This window comes from Phalacrocorax aristotelis, chromosome 5 (assembly GCF_949628215.1).
Source record: "Phalacrocorax aristotelis chromosome 5, bGulAri2.1, whole genome shotgun sequence".
Classification (NCBI taxonomy): domain Eukaryota; kingdom Metazoa; phylum Chordata; class Aves; order Suliformes; family Phalacrocoracidae; genus Phalacrocorax; species Phalacrocorax aristotelis.
Window position 1 is genome coordinate 16,346,048 of NC_134280.1, and position 16,993 is coordinate 16,363,040.

The 16,993-nt window shown below is 42.0% G+C and overlaps 1 protein-coding gene across 1 annotated transcript in view; it reads left to right on the top strand.

Annotated features, from left to right (window-relative positions):
- Positions 1-2,061: 2,061 nt before the first annotated feature.
- GYPC (glycophorin C (Gerbich blood group)) overlaps positions 2,062-16,993 on the top strand; it is a 35,896-nt gene continuing 20,964 nt past the window's right edge. Inside the window, exon 1 of the mRNA XM_075093105.1 lies at positions 2,062-2,284. The gene's annotated coding sequence lies outside the window, so the exon portion shown is untranslated. The remainder of the gene's footprint in view (positions 2,285-16,993) is intronic.

The window sequence follows — 16,993 nt, forward strand, 5'->3', positions numbered from 1 at the left end:
CACATATTTCCTATTAATGATGAGTGGGAAAGGTCAGGGAGGGTCTCTTTAATGGCCTGCTTGACAGCAAGCAACAGCCTTGGGAAATGGCTCTCTGATTTCCTGGGAATCCCAGTCTACTGAAGCAAAGAAAGAAGTCCTAAGAAAAGTGAAGATATCAAGGTGCTAAACAGGACTTTTTCACATGGTCTTGGTTCTGCCAGAATCCTCTTATGTAAACTTGGGTATAACTCTCCCAGGAATTTTGGTGGTAGGAGAGTAGCCTTAATACGAACAAAGAAGGCAGATGCAGGAAGTGTTGCACAGATGCACTAGGAGATAACAGGGCTCAGTTTAGGGCAGCCCACTCGGGTGCGTGTATGTCATTTTCAGTAGTCCGCCACAAAACACCTGGGAAGGGTCCAGACCACTGGCACTAGCATAATGAAGGCATCAATACCTTCTGTCCTTCAGTTCAGCTGCAGCAGCTGAGAAGTCTTTTCTTGACAGCAGTTCTGTAATTTCTCAGGGATCAGGATGATGAATGATTTCAATGTAAGAACTCTGCATGACAACAGTTCTCATGTCCCAGGACAGAAAGCCCCAATTTTACCTGTGCACATTGTGCTTCAAATATAGAAGGAGCGATAGATAACATTCCCATCAGTATTTTCACAGAGAAGCTATCTGGTGTAAATCAGTGTTGCGCTACGGAGTTGAAGCCAGTGGAGCAACGTCAGGAGTTTTTTGCTATTATTTTTCCCTCTTTGTTTTGTGACTTGCTTTGCTCTGTCTATCACTAAATGTTCCAGGGCTCTCTACCATGAGCCCAGAGTGTGGAAAATGCTGACCAAAGTTGTCAACTTTATCCGTGCTCACAAACAAGCTGTTATTTGTCGTTGGCATGTAAATAAGTCACTGTTCTTTCCACCCTATAGCCTTTAAATAAATACTGTGAACCAAGTTCACAGCATTGATTTCTTGTAAGAGGTAACTGAGATGATCTCACAGAAATATCCTGTGACAGTTTTGCAAAACAGGATGAGTCTCAGCCTGAATTTCATGACTCTGTTTTTTTCCACTTCTATTCCGATGGTTACTGTGTTTTTGCTGTCACAGGCAGCCGGTTAATTCATCTTGACTCACAGAGACCAGGAAAACGGAAACTTTGTCCACTCTTTTTAGTGTCTAAGGTATATGCATTATAAATTACTTGTATTTTTGTAGTATATTGTGTATATACAAAAGCTATATATTACTTGTGTGTTTGGTATGACCTAGGAGTCCTACCCTGTGTATGCACACTCACAAATACTGCATACTGCTGATTGCAGAATAGCATGCAGATAACCAAACAGATAGCTTTAAATAGTACCAATGTAAACAAGGGAGCTGGTAGCCTAGTCCAGGCTGAAAAACTTGCTGAAGAGCATGCAGACCAATAAATATATCCTGCGTATAAAAAATGCCTGCCTGCAGATTAAAATAAAAACACCGAAACTGGGAGGAAATCAGTTGTATCATCTTTATTCTACAGATGGCAAACTGAGGCAAAGATTAAATGCTTTGCCCAGGGTGCCATAAGACACCTGTGTCAGCACCAGGACTGGAGTTACCTGCGCCTCTGCCTGTGCCACTGCAGCCACAGGTTCCTCCTTGTTCTGAGCACAGTGTAGATTCATGCTATAAGCTGACGTAACTACTCTGACCCAGTAAATGTCATGCTCAATTTTTACCTGTTAAAAGGACAGAATCAGTAAGAGTGTGAGTGTTAAGGATGCTGCTGGGCAATGAAAATTGAAAGCTTTCAGTCTCACACACTGATGATAGGCATTTTGGGAAGGGAGTCAGCAGCAAGTTTTGCACTTAAAAGAAATAATATCAACAGTGGTGGGTAGGGGTTTGGGAAGCGAATCTAAAAGGTGCATCTCGATTTGGCTAAGAATGAAAAGAGTGTTTTCTTTCCACTGGTTGCTGGCTAGTAAAAGCAAAGGGGTGGAATACATCCAACTTGCAAAACTTGAATACAGTTACTGCTATCTGCAAATGGGTGCCCCTCCCCGCTCATGTGAGCTACACAGGCAAAAGAGAATGACACATGTGCTGTTTCCTTTTCCAGTTGTAAAGGGGTCAGGAGCCAGGCAAGGAGAGCCCGAACAAGAGGAGCATTTTCCTGGGCTCTTCCAGCTGTTCTGTTCAATCCCGCCGTCAGTTCTGAGCAGGGAAGAGAGGCTGTCAACACAAATAAGGCATTTTTCAGAGGCGTAAATTATGAGTTACCAAAACAATACGACATCTCAACCACGTGAGTACCCTTATCCCCCCTCCTCCTTACAATAAGAGTGGATTTATCAGTCTGTCACTTATGGAAAAGACTGTCTAATGCATCTCATGTGCAAAAAAAAAAAAAGAAAAAAAAAAAGAAAAAAAGAACACCTGAGACTAATCCTGAAGAAAAAAAGTTGTGGTGAAAATGTTTTCCTTTTCTTATTCTCTGTGTTTGTGCGTGAGCGTGTGTATGAAGAACTGAAACGGGCTCTGCAAACTCTGGTTCCTGAATAGGACCGAGCAAAGTTAGTAACATTTCCGCCTAAACCCTGGCTTAGAAAAGCTTCATTTGAATGTTTTTCCCTCCCCCGCCTTCAGGAATGAAAATACAGAGCATTTCAAAAGTGTACTGACGCTTTTCTAAGATATTAATGGTGCTGCCCAACTTGTGTTTAAGTCTCAAGCTGTCTGTGTGTAATATGAGACGCAAGCCACAAGCTGACAGTCTATATTTAAAGCTACAATGTGTTTCTCCTCCTGGAAATTTAGAAACGTGGGCTTAAGGACAAGCAAATTAGTTTCTCAGCAAGAGAGAGTACAGGAGGGCAACTCCGCTGCTGGCATAACTCTGCATATTTTAGTAAATTTGAAAAGAGAGAATTTGGCCCAAATATTCAAGTGAGCACAGAGGCTTAGCTGCAGCAGGGTAGCGTTCATTTTGGGGCAGTATTAAAAAGAAAGCAGAGGGGGAGGGAGTTGATTCTGATTTGAAAAGCTGAGAAAAGTCAAGGGGAAAACTGTGTTTTTGGTACTGCAATAGCAGCTCCATATCTCTTTTATGTCTTTAGTAAAACCTTTCCTGCTTTAATTCAAGACAGCAGGTTTGTATTATTTTTAATAAACAAACTGCCAACAGCAGAATTGTTTATCATACTGTGGTATCAGTAATGAAGGCAGAAAGTACAGACAGCATTGCTGGGAGCTGCCTGTGGTTCAGGGTTTGATCTAGAGATCGCTGTAAGAATATTTGGTCTATATGGATGTTGGCACTGATGATGTTTCCCAAGCTCTAATGAGGCAGGCTGATCCAGCAGAAATGACACAGTAAGCATCATCACTGGAATCCCAACCAGCAATTTCTATTTACCCTTTAGTCCTTTTTGCAACTTCCAACCAACAAGAAAGATTAGATGCTAGCTTTATATTAAATTTTATTCTATTTTATTCAGCAGTTTAGAATATTATAGCTTGTTTTCTATTGTTTCTATTACAGCTGGTTTTCTATTATTAATAGGAAAGAAACATGCAGACTAATTCAGGATTCTGAGAGTTTGCGTTTGGAAAAGCTTAAGTAAATTACTGCCATTGGTGTTCTCCAAGTGTGTGCAGGAGGGTGGTCATGACTCATTGAGGTGCATTTTGCATTTTGCTCATTGTGCAATATCAGCAAGGGTCCAGACCCAATCTTGTATCTTTAATGACAGGCTTGGCCAGGTGACAAGCCCAGGACGAGTGCTACAGTCCTGAAAACATTACTAATCACTCTCTGACAGACCCAGGTTGTCAGAGGACCCCACAGAAGGCCCTAGGGTTCTGGATGAGGAGTTAGTACCCCATGGGGCCTTTTGTGTGTTCATAATGAAAAAAGGCTGATGCATCAGGTTCTCTTGTTTTTTTCCAAAATCTAGACAGCAATTCTCAGCTTGAATCATTTTAAGATCATATGATTGCCAGTGAAAATAAATGGCTTACAATCTAGCAAGAAGAAGTATTCTGACTGAAAAATAGTGACTATCTATTCTTTATTTGCCCTCATAATTTCCCTTACTGATTCAGACAGGGCGTTCCTGTATTTTGTTTCAGTATGACTCTTTTTTTTTTTTTTTTTAATTACATGGATCAAATTTACAGATTAAGAACAGAATTATATTAGAGGGAAGTCTGATAGTACTATATTCCTGTATAATGCAAGTTCGATGCTATGTTTTTATAATGGTTGAGGTTTTGGGGTAGGTCTTGGGGAAATAGGTATTATTTCATATTAAAATTCCAGAAATTTTTGCAAGAAACAAGATATTGAAAGATCAGTGTGTTAACAGGCAGTGCACAGCATGGATAGCAGATGTTTGCCAGAAAGGCAGAGTAATTGGGAAAACAAATTTGCTTCATAACCATAGTGAAAGTCTTTGAAATGGGTGTGAAAATGCATAAAGAATCAGCAAAAACCTTTGACTATACTGAACATATTAATTCTTTGCTGAGTACCTGCAGGTGAGACCACAAAGCAGCTGCCTACTGATGTAAACTGAACAGTGTTAAGTTACCTAATTGCTCGTGTTCTTTGCTTATCTCCTTGTATTCACTCGTGGCTGATAAGGAATTTTTATTCATTCTGTAAATACAGTATGATCCTGGCAATCCAGGTGGGAGCAGAGTACTGTTTCAGATTTTCTGTTTCTGTGAACCCTGCAAATGTATTCTGCCTCTGTGCGGGGATGCCACACCATCTAACCTCGGGCATTTTCCACACCTGGCTCAGATATCCCATTGCTCTGAGTGGGCTCTCTGTATACTCAATGGAGAGGCAGACAAGCCAGTAATTCAGCTTGCTGATGTTAGGCAGTGTGTGTATATTTACTCCATCATTCATAGTTAATGGATGTTTGTGTGTGGCTGGAATAAAATGGGATACCTAAGTAAAGAAGTCTGCTACCAAAGCCAAAAATGGAGTTGGCCTTCAGTTTTGTTGACTGGGATTCAATACAATATCGTGCTGTGAATATCTGCAGTTTCTCTTTTTTTTCCCTCTTCTGCTGCTGCTGCTGCTGCTGACATAGAAGAGATCTACCCTGATAGTAGGAATGTAAACTTCCTGATTTTTAAATGCATAATCTCTGAATGCATCAGCTTCTGGTGATGCATTTGCTTCCTCCCACCTCTGCTCAGAGGTACAGGCAGTAGCTGCCTGACATTACAAAATCTGAGGAATTGCACAGGTTTAGCAATCTCTGTTCAGACTGCAGCTTTTGCCCTCTTTCTTTTAGACTGCAGTGACCCAGTTCCAAGGCAATGGACAGCTCAGATGAGGTGAAGGACTCACAGATAAACATCACTGTGCCAAAGGTTCAGTCTGGGGAAGCAGTGATCTATGCAAAGACATCTTTGGGGGTCAAAGGTGTTTATTCCCTTGGAGAAGGTGCTGTGCACCTTACAGGTTTTAATCTGTACTTGGCATGCTGGGAATGCTTTATCTGGGGCCTCTTATACTCCAGATGCCAGCTGTCAAAGGAATTAGTGGGTAAGGAGAGCAGTTTGTGGAGGCTTCTCTTCCAGCAGGTAAGGTCTTCCTTCTGGGTGGGTGGGAAAGCAGTGTGGTCTGTGCTATGTACAAGAATTGGCCCAAAAGGAAACCAGAAGGCAAGATTGTACCTCAGGCCATGCCTCGGCTGCAGAGAGAGTAAGAGGGTCAGGAACAGGGTGAAGCAAAGCAAGCCTTGTGAGCTGCATGCTTTCCATCTGTATTGCCAGCTGTAGTTCAGCAGTAGTCCAGGTGCAAGCCCTGCCCTGCTCAGTGGGAGCATATCCTGGTGCTGCCTCTGTCCCACAAGCGGGTAGTCTCGGCTCCCTGGCGCCCAGCTTCTCCACCTACCACAATGACAGCTAGGGCTTCTGGCAAAAAGAGTCAAGTATGAGTGGACTGTCCCTTCCAGAGAGGCTGAGAGCCTGGCAAAGGTGGCCCCTGATAAAGGCAAAGTGACTTACAGCTGTGAATGGTGAGTCTGGTTCGGAGAACAGCCTTGCCGTATCTTTAATTCATTAAGACTTATATTTTGGGGCTGCAAACTGGTCCTTTAAATGTTCCTGGAGCAATACCACTTACCTTTCACACAGGATCTGTGAAAAGCCACAACTGACCCCTGTAGACTTTTAATCATGTTATTCACTGCCTTGGCAATAGATTTTATTTCATTGCCCTTAATCAACAGAAGCGCTTGTCTGTGACAGTAACTAAGAAACAAAAGTGGACACTATTGATTATGAAAATCTTGGTCTTCACTGGTAAACCTGTGCGCATTTGTAAGCAAGGAAACCTACAGATTATAAGAACCTCTCATTTTTAGCACAGGGATCTCAAAATGTGTCCCAGAAGCATTTATGAAAATTGAATGCTTCTGCTTCTATGTTTGTCTCCCACCACTCTGCATATGATTGGAAAATTTGGCTTTATACCCCAGGGTTCTCCCCAACACCCTCGTTGCCTGGGATGTTGATGTGAAAGTCTGCAAATTGAAAGGCTCAGAATGCACCTGAAACTCCGGTAATTAACAGCAGAAATGTTGGCAAACTGCTAAGCTGGAGAGAATGGGGGGGATATCCACCCAAATAGGAGTCTGCTTTTTTAAAGTACACAGTTCTCAGCATTTCTGGGCACTGATTTTCACCAAAAAAAAAAAAAAAAAAAAAGCCAATGATTTATACATTACATTTTAAAGATTCAGGTTATGGCTGGTTATGTGCTTAAGCCTATTAGTATTGCAGAACTGTGCAGTGTCTGCATCTCGTTGCTGATACTGCTGCACCTTTCTTTCTAGGCTCTTGTGGAATATACCCTGAATCCATCACTGTTCAAATGACTGAGTCCAATCAGCAAAGCCTTTTGTAAAACAGGCTTTTGGGACTGCATTCTCTAGTGAAAGTCTGTTTGTGTGTCTGCTCTATGAGTGCCTGTCTCTATTGTTGGGGAGGGATTAGTATTCCTATAGCATACAGAAATGCAAGCCAACAGAGGGATCTGATTGTGCTAGGTGCTGTACAGGCAACCTTTCTTCAAAAGCCTGGTGGTAGACTACATAGAGAGGACAGATTACAGGTAGGAGAGAAATGACTGTTTTCCAGGGGCACTGTTGGAGAGGCAGCTTTTGACTATGGGAAGGCATTTATAGCACCCAAGAGGTAGGAATTAGTATTAATTCCAGTAGATCCACTAGGGCAACAGCTTTTTGCTTCCCACTTCCTGATTTTGTAATACATGCTTAGGAAATAAACATAGCTCAGAAGTCATTTAGCAACTAGCTTATTTGTTTCCCACAGAAAGATCAGAAAACTTCTAAACACGGCATTTGATACCAGTAGGATCGTTGCTTACTTTTTTTTTTGCTTCACATCCAAATTGTGATAGGAAATGCGTGAAAAACTGGGGGACGCCCAGATGCTGCAGTGACAAGAATACATTGACATCTTAGCTGGGCAAGTGTTTGGACAGCAGACAGACTGTGTTTTAGTTACTTCTGAAAGATTTAAGTTGCTAAGTCAAATGAATTTGACAGTGTTACCCCAGTAATGAGCTGATGAAAAATTCACCAGCTGCTAAGCATTCTGAAAAGCTACTTAGCAAATGAAGAAAAGTGGCACTTGGAGAAATCAGGTTTGGTTTGCTCACAGTTTATGAACTGTGAACAAATGGAGAATAGGACTGTCTTCTCTGGGTAATTTATTTGTAACCCATAACTCAACTACATCAAGTAATGATACGGCAACCTTATAACAACAGACATGCAGTTTGTAAGGTGTAGCTCAAATAAGATCTGTACTTCTCCATTCCTCCAAGAGACAGCATGATCTAATTCAGACCCAATTCCTGACCTTCCAGTGTTAGCATGGAAATCAAATGCACTGCCTGTACTATGCTGCTCCCTTATTGCAGATGTACCTTGCACTTGTAGTTTCACCAATGAGACAGCTGGCTAAGTGATTTTCCTCTTAATTAATCTTCTCATCTGCAAAGGAGGCCAGTTTCTCATATCTTCTTCTCTTCTGACATATGTTTCACCACAGGGTTCTTCCTGATGAAGCAGAAAACTTCACTTAAAATCTCAACGGGTTAAACTTGTTCTGCTGCATTGAAGTTTTAAAGTGATATTTTTTTGCCTTCCCTCTCCCTCTCTTTTTCATCTTAGAAAAAAAAATAAATTCAGTTATTTCATGAGAGTCTACCTCTTTCTTCTTCAGATAAGCCCTGAAATGGAGTTAAGCTTTTTATCAGTAAGTTGCAGGGGGTCTTTTGAACACACCCTGAGACAGCTCCATGTTATCGTGAGTGATAAATGCCTATTTTACTGGGGACTGCATGTTTAAAATGTCTAGTTTTATGAGGCGATCCACATTATAAAGACCATGTGTGACAAGGTCACAGCAATGCAGAATCAGACATCAAGTCTTTACATATGTGTTGGTGTTTAGATTTGCAAAGACTATTTTAGTAACATCAAATCTAGAAATTGGATTTGAATTATTTATATATGTATATATATATACACAGTGTATGTATGTATAATATACGGTATATCTATACGTATACATATACACAGACAGACATACATATATACACACACCACCCTTTTCACTACTTATATGGCTTTTCACTAGTCAGACTTCTAGGTATGGAGATTTGTATTTCCATGACCACATCTCTGTTCACAGGCCAATACCCACAGCTCATGTTTCCCCTTTCATATGGCAGATACCTTCAAAAGTAGCAGAAAAAAAAAGACTAGATTTTTGAAAGCTTCGCAGAAACTTAAACTCAGTAACAAGAAAGAGAACAAGAAGGTGATTTGGGCTATATATAAGAAGGTGGAAAATATTACAAAATATCCTTTTTATATGATATAGCAAAACATCAGCAAAGCGGCCTTATGCAAACTCTCTCTTGCAGATGCCAGATCCACGTGCTCTACTGACTGCCTATGCAGTCAGAGCCTGGCAGCTCATGATGGTAAAGGTGCTGAATCACTCCATGTTTTGAATTTAGGCATCATAGTATTTGTCTGAATCCGTCTTGGAGGCTATTACAGGACCCATGTCCACATAAGCAAAGATCCAGATTTCAGAGACAGGGGGAAGCAGATGTTCCATATGGATCATGCTATTTAAAAGGGGAGAACCCAGGTTAGGAAAGGCCAAGTCTGCGCTCTTCTTCAGGCAGTGAATAGTGCAAGTTTAAACTTCAGGCAGGCAGGAGATTTGGTCAGGGTTGTGTTCCTCGAGTAGTTCATTTGTACTGGGAGAATTTGGTAGTTGCATCTTCAGGACAGTTTTTTAGAAAAACTGATCATTTTAGCATATTTGTGCTGAAATAAAAGTTGTTCTTTAAAGAGTAACTATTCTCCTTTAGAAACAGAATGCTTCAGGAATCAATTCAATTGTATTCTGTAATTCTGCATCCGCTTCAGACAGTTATGGGAAGATGAATCTATACTGGATTAGCTTTCATGGAATTGTTACTCCTGTTTAACTTGATCCTTTTGTGTAGGCAAATTTGTTCTCTGTACACAAGAAAAATAAGTTTCTTTTCTTCAAAAAAGCTTTCTTACTAAGACAAAAGCAAGGTGCCTCTCATCTGCTAATCAGATATTTCAAAAATTTCGGTCACTTAAGAAAGGATGAGAAAACAGCTCCTGATGACCAACTTTAGCTAAACGAAATAATCATTAGGTTAAACAAATAGCCCACAAATCACTTAACCACAGGTGATTAGAAAGTTATACATATGAATGAGTAGAGAGAAAAAAAATATTTCTAATGGATTCTTGTGAAATGTGGTCACCCAAGATTTCAGAAAACTTGTGTATATTGTCAAAAATACTGAGGTATCTTTAAAATGATGCTCTGGATTTATATATTTTATTTCTATCTTCTGGGATCTATATGGGTATATTGCTGAATACCATTTTCAAGGGATTTTTATCATTTATTGGAGCTAGAAATTTACCAGTTTATAATAAAACCACATTTTCAGTAGAGTGTCTTATTTCCTGAGGCTTTAATAACCAGCACCGAGGAGCTAGCAGAGGTTATTCTTCTAACTATGTGATGGTTCATTCAAGTGTCATGAGCACAGTCCCTGTCTTATCCAATGCAGGGAGCAGAAAATTAAATTCTTAATGTATCTGTGATGTAAGGATGCTCTCAGAGAGCAGACCAGTCTCTATCATTACCTCTCTGTCACACCTGCCCTCTCAGGTTGTCTAGTCCATGTATCCTCTGCACCTCCTAATCCTGCCTGCCTGGCCTTTTCTCAGCCCACAGGTAAGTGCTCATATTTCAACACAGGAGAAACATACAGGTCCCAGTTGTTAAATGCCTTTTCCTCCCTTCTTTCAAAGACCTTCCGCAGTTCTGGCAGTGGGAAGGAACAAAAACACAGACAAGGAAGACATAAATCTTCCCTTGTCATCCTCTGGGCTGAGGCCTTACTTCCTGTGGGTGTCACCCCCTCTTCCATCTCCCTCCCTCTTCTCTTCTCCATTGGTTGCTCTTTATTCTCTTATCTTCACAGCTTGCTATGAAACAACACCTCCCCCCTCCAGATCTTTCCTGTCATCACATAGGAATTTTTATTTACAACCTGTGACACACTTTTCACATCCTGGATCTCACGATTAGGAGTTTATTATTGTCTGTCTCCTTTGAATTTCAATAATCACATCAGTTTGATTTTTGGAGCCTGTTCCATTCAAATCCAGTTTCCCCCTCACTGAACTCATGGGGATTTTTTTATTTTAAAGAATCCTGTACTACCAGTTACTAGTGGCAATTAAGCCCTTGGTGGAAACGGGGATATACATAGAATTAGGGTGCATCTCTACAGAAAACCCTGCATAAGGTTTTGAGCAGAGCAGACCAGGAAACAAAACGGCTGTTGAGAGCCATGCTTCCGTTCCAGCTTCCCCTTTTATTTGGGAAAAGGGGAAGTAACAGTTTTCTTGCTCCTTTTCAAAACCACTCAGTATGCTCTGCACACCCTGTTGCTTTTCCTATTACTCATCCTATCTTTGCTGCAGTCACGAAGAAGAGTGAAGTTAATGGCTTCTGCTAACATTGACATGGCCAAGAAGAATAGCACCAGGTCAGGAAGGAGGAGGGTGCTTTGTAGATCCTTCTTGTACAGGCTGTGTCCACCTAATGGAAAGGGACCAATTCTTGCCAAACATTATTGATTGCCTTTGGCACTTTCCCAGCTCCCACTGAGAGTTTCCTGCTACTCTGTACTTAGAGCTCAAGCAACAGTTAGTGTCAAGACTCTCAATTATTCTTAAAAAAAATGAAAAAACATCTTCTGTTTCACCTTTTGTAGAGCTGGATGAATCTGGTCCCTCCAAACATCTCTCCCATGCCTCTTACTTACCCACTCACCTCACCCTCTCTCCCCAGTTTATGCTACCTCTTCTCAAGTTAATCATCCTACACCCTGACCCAAGAGCCCAGCTCTCATTTCTGCTTACTTGCTGCACAGGACAGATTTTGAGATTAGTTCAAGTCCAAGCCATTACCACAAAAGTAGTGATACGTGATACGTGATGACTTTGTGTGCTGAGATATGGAAAAAATGGTGTTGTACAGCCCCAGAAAGAAGTCGGTTTGCTTATAGCCTGGGCTAGCTAGCCATGTCTTTCGTCTGTTTCCAGCTCTCCAGTCCAGCTCTTACCATCTTTCCTTGCACATCTTTCCCATTCCTTCTTAACAAAATACAGTCTTCTCCATTGCATAAATGTATCCTTTTTGCTTTGTAAATTCCTCAGGACAGAAATCATCTCTCCTTCCACCTCCTTTCTAAACAAAAATCACCAAACAATTATTTGCCACTTCAGTGTTCATAAGGGGCACTGACCACATCCGTCTTCCCAAAGTTACCTCATCAAGTTACTTATTCTGGGCAGAGATCTAGGCCTCCTGAAACATAAAGATAAAATACAACCTTATGTATGACATCAACTGGCAAAGCATATCAAGTTGGAAGGACTTTAGGGTTTTCTCCTTGAGAATATTTTTCCCCTAAACATACTCATTTTTATTCTCTGAGATAGTTTCTAGACTGTGAAGAACAAAGCAAGCTAGAAATCCAGCAGAGTTTTTAAGTGCATTAAAGGTAGCGTGCTTCAAAGCCACATGCCTGAACATTTAAGCACCATGGAAGAAATGAAGTAACAGGTAGTAATACATGTAAACTTGATTGTTCTCCTCTTCCTACTTTTCAGTTTGTCAAAGCCTAACTCTGTGACACAACATCTGACAAAGAGCAAAAATAAGGGATGCTACATGCACACACATACACACAGGAGAGCATAAAACTCAAGGACACGAGACAGCTTTGGATTTTTTCTTTCAGCCACATTTCAGACCTTGTAAGTCATTTACAGGAGTAAGGATATGGATTTACCAGACTTATGTAGAAACTCACAAATCTGGGCATGGAGTGAGTGCTTCTTGGGAGATTTGAATACAGAAATATAGTTCTCTGCTACACATTTTTTCACCAAGGTAAAGAGTATAAAATGCCATCCGCTACAGACTAGTGGCATTTTATAAATGTCTGCGTATTGTGAATAGAGATAACCGGTCTTTAATGTTCCTCACTTAGCAACTAAAGCATTATGGAAATATTTTCAGGTGATTTCAGAGAGTCTAAGTGAGACAGAATGAGATTATTTCTCTTTTTATTACCCCTAAAGAAAAGAGAACATAATAACAAGAGGTGTCCACCAGATCTGCCCCCTTTCCTACTTTTGGTGTATGTTTTCTGATCAGCTCCAGCTGTAAACACACAGATTCATCACCTGAGGGCCTGGCATGTAAACAAATAGGTGAGCATTTCCGTCTCCTTCAAGTTTCTGCAGAGCTTCTGAGAAAATGCCTTACTCAATGCAAGTTATCATTGCATTGCTGAAGTCAATGGTGTGGAGAGTACGCTGGAACTTGAGATTGCTTGTATTGATTTCATTGGACTTTGGATCAGAATTTGCTGATTTCAGATCTTCACTTTTTAATATTACTCTGCTTCAAATGCCTTGATTTAGCTCACAGCAGCCTGATCTACTATCACCACAGATTTTAATGAAGGCAAAATGATTTATCATGGGTAACTAGAGCTCTTGTAGGAACCACTATTGAAGGCAGTGGGTAGTGGGGAGCAAATAAAGATAAACGGATCCTGTAGGCTCCCAAAGAAGAATACTTCCTGCTAATTCAAGGTTCTTGCACATTAAGAAAAGATGTCTATGGCTCCTGAGCTCCTTCTCCCTGTGGATTAATGATCCATAAGGGACTCCTTGTACTAAGGAGGAGTAAATCAACCCTCCTGCTTTTGGCAGGCAGGAATGCGGCTGGGGAGATAAATGATTTTGCATTTCTCTGAACTTTGCTGTTGCTCCTCAGTAAAAGATTTCCCCTTCTGGAATCCATTAAAACCTATGAATCTCAGACAAAGACTCTTCTTCCTCCCACATTCTGTGTGAGATGCTTAATCTCTGCATCCTGGGGACATAACCATTTATGAGCTGAAAACAGAGCATGAGCCAAGCCCTTCTCCTCTTGGGGAACCTCCTCTGATTTCCTTTGCTTGCAGTGAATGAAACCTTTCATTTCAACAGCATCTGACTTCTGTCAGAAGGTTCATGGCTGACTGGAGCAACAATGGGTTGTCAGAGACAGATGAAACTGTTTAAAAAGTGTCATTGCTAATAAGTAAGGATCAGCTTTAAAGACAGGGGGAGAAAGCAAGAGGAGGTATGACTGCATGACACTGTTTTTAACTAAAAATGCAGCCTGGACTTTTTCCCTCTACTCCTCTCCATGACTTGCATTTCCTTTACAGAAAGGTCATGCCTTCTCTCCCAGGCTGCTACAAGCTTTCCCCAGGCAGGAAGCATATCCTGTGTCCTGTTTTCTCCAGAGGCCAGTAAGTAAGGAGATGGGAGCATGACTTCCACGATGCTGCTTCCACTGTGCTGTTTATAAGTGACCTGAGTACTGAATCGCTGGGTAAATCTCCCTCCCTTTCAAACATGGTGCAGCCCAGCCCCAGGACCTTGCAGAATGCGGCATCTACTGGAGGTAGCCAGAGGGGAAAATACAAGCTACTCCTTTTGGAGGTCTGGATTCCTATTTTTGTCAGATATGAAACTGTAGAAGTCTTTGGGAGTGGGGGGAGCACATGTCCTGTAATTGAAGGTTGAGTCTGTGCTTCATTCTAGAGGAGAGGGGTGTATTTTCCTCATTGAATGAGGAAGATAGGCTTGGAAATGGAAACATCTAGCACAAGCCATTTTCCACCTATATTATTTCCTTCATAGCTCACACCTGAGAAGAGGCTCTTGTTTCAGAGGGATCAACCACCCCAGGTCACGCCCTGCTGCCTGCAGTACACAGCAAGGTCCAGGACTTGTGGGTGGCTGAGGGAAGTCTGCCAGGGACATACTGATAAATGTGCATGTCTAGCTTAGCAATTGATTTTGTTTGCCACTGTTTGGCACATTAAGGTAACAGCTTGCTCTCCGTGGGCATGTGCATCTACATCCCTAAGAGAATATTTCTCCCCCACACTGAACATAATCCTGGGTGAGGGGAGATATAGCAAGAAATACAAAATCAGTCCCTTGACAGGCGCAAAGCCATGGGACACCAGCTGTAGCCGAGGGCCGTATCATCCCTCCAGACTCCCAGAGCACACATACCTGTTTTCCCATTCCCCATCCTTGCTGGGATATTTCCAATCCATGTTCTAGCTAATGGGATTTGGTACCAATTTTTCCCATCCTTTGTTTCACTGCCATTGCACAATGAAGCCATGCTGTGACATTAACAAAGCTGCCTGTGTGTTTTCCTTGGCCCTCACCAGCTGTTTGGTCACAGCAATATTAAGAAAAAGAGACTTTCTTTCCCAGGGGCACTGCCATCTCTTCCCACCTGCTACAGTATCCACGATAAGTGATTGCCAATACAGATTTGATCCTGATGATGCTGGGTATTCTTGCCTGACTTAAACTCTACCCATAAGAGTGCTTTAGTGAGCATGGAGCTGATGGTCCGTCTTCCCCGTTAGAGCCAATAGTGGATGCCTAACGGAGAGTTAAAGGACAAGGCAAGTGCCTGGGGGTCTGAGGCATGGGAAACTATTGGGCCAAAGTTAGTGTTTCAGTGTTTAAATGGTTGTATTGGGGTGTAAAAGCTTTTGCATTTACCAGAGTTTCTCATACGAAATACTTTAACCTCCTGCTCACATCCAGCCTCAGTACTTGGTAGGACTGAACCTCACCTCCCCCTCTTCCCTCTTCTTGAATGAGCTCTTTTAACTTGTAGTTGAAGGAATTCAACCTTGGGAGCTAAGCATTACTGAAGGCACAGCTTGTGTCACGGAGCAAGGCACCCCTCTGCCTTGTTCCCCTAGGTAACCACAGGGCCTCCAGGAGCCACGCAGAAATGCATGTGGCTGTGACTTGATCCTTTTGTCCTCTTTAACAGCCAGCTGTGCAGCAGGAGCCAGCCCCAGCAATGATAAAGGTTGCTGTCTGAAGCTATCCATGCAACTCAGCGCAGCACAAGGGAGTCATCCTGCCTAGCCCCTGTCTGGGAATGCAAGCAGGATAAGGAAGGTCTCTGCCACTCCTTCCCTCCTCACTCAGCTGAGCTCCTACATGTCAGCCAAAAATGTTCAGTGAAAGGCTTTAAGGAAGTAAAGCCAGGCTGCTGTGTATGTCCCTTCTTTATAAAGCATGTGCATATCCTAGGGAACACTTCTTGCTGACTGTCTCCTAAAGGGACTCCCAAGAAGCTATAAAGTCTTAGTGCTTCCACCTATGTGTTTAGCTCTTGTGGGGGTGACAGGGGCACAGGGAAAGGCTACCATGTCTCATGAAAGTAGCTTGGTAAATTAAGAAACACAGGCATTCAGGTCTAGTTGAAGAAGGAATTAAATGTTACAGACAGGCCCTGTAAAAGTGTGGGCTGTTTTATATACTTCTTTCAGTTTTCTGTTCCATCTGTGCAGACAGAACCAAAAAATGGAAAAGGGATGTGGGCTTTACTCCACTCTGACTTGTAACAGATACATACTTGTGTCCAAGCCTTGCCCTGACATAAAGTACAGCACAGCTCCCCCTGAAATAAACTTCAGCTCACACATATCTCAGGGTGGAACTTGGCTCTTAGACAAAGTTTAATGGGAGTCTGCTCTGGCTGAACTCTGCTTATGACTTCATATTTTCCAGGGCTGTGCTAGTGCTGTTGATTTGTTCATATTTTTTTTTCCCATTCTCCTTATACTAATAGGTGTTTCAGTGGGATAACTTGACCTTATGGTACTGTTCCAAAGCAGACTTCTCTAGAGGCAATGGTAAATAGTTTGGCTATGTTCTAAAAGGGCTTTGAGAAATTTGCAGGCTCCCTCATGACTGCTTGAGAAGACAGATTTTTGCAGCCTGTTAGGCAGCATCAGCTGCTGAATTAAACAGGGAAGCTGGAAAACAGATACAATGGACAGAGACTATATCTGATGATCTTGACAATGAATCCTTCGTTCTATCATGTTTCTAATATTCCTAAAAGAGAGGTTTTTAAAGCTTTTATCATTGGCCCAACTGCGCAGTTGGAATGCGTGGGATATCTGCCACCAACTTCAAAGGGAGGAGAAGCAGTTTAACAGAGAGAGCTTTTGCAAATCCCACCTTCTATGTATACCACTTGGTATTTCACTTTGTGTGTTGGAACAGTACCCTGCTTTGATACAAGTGCAAATGGGACTGCAGCAACTGCTGCTGCTGCTCGGCTGCAGAGCGTGATTGAGGCTGATTCAGCTATGGAAGAGCAGCATCCCTCCAGGCAGGGAGGGAGGCAGAGAGTAACTAGGGTCGCTATTTTGAGAGCTGAGAGAGGGCCCTTACCTCTTAATGCATTCCAATAATTTCTTACA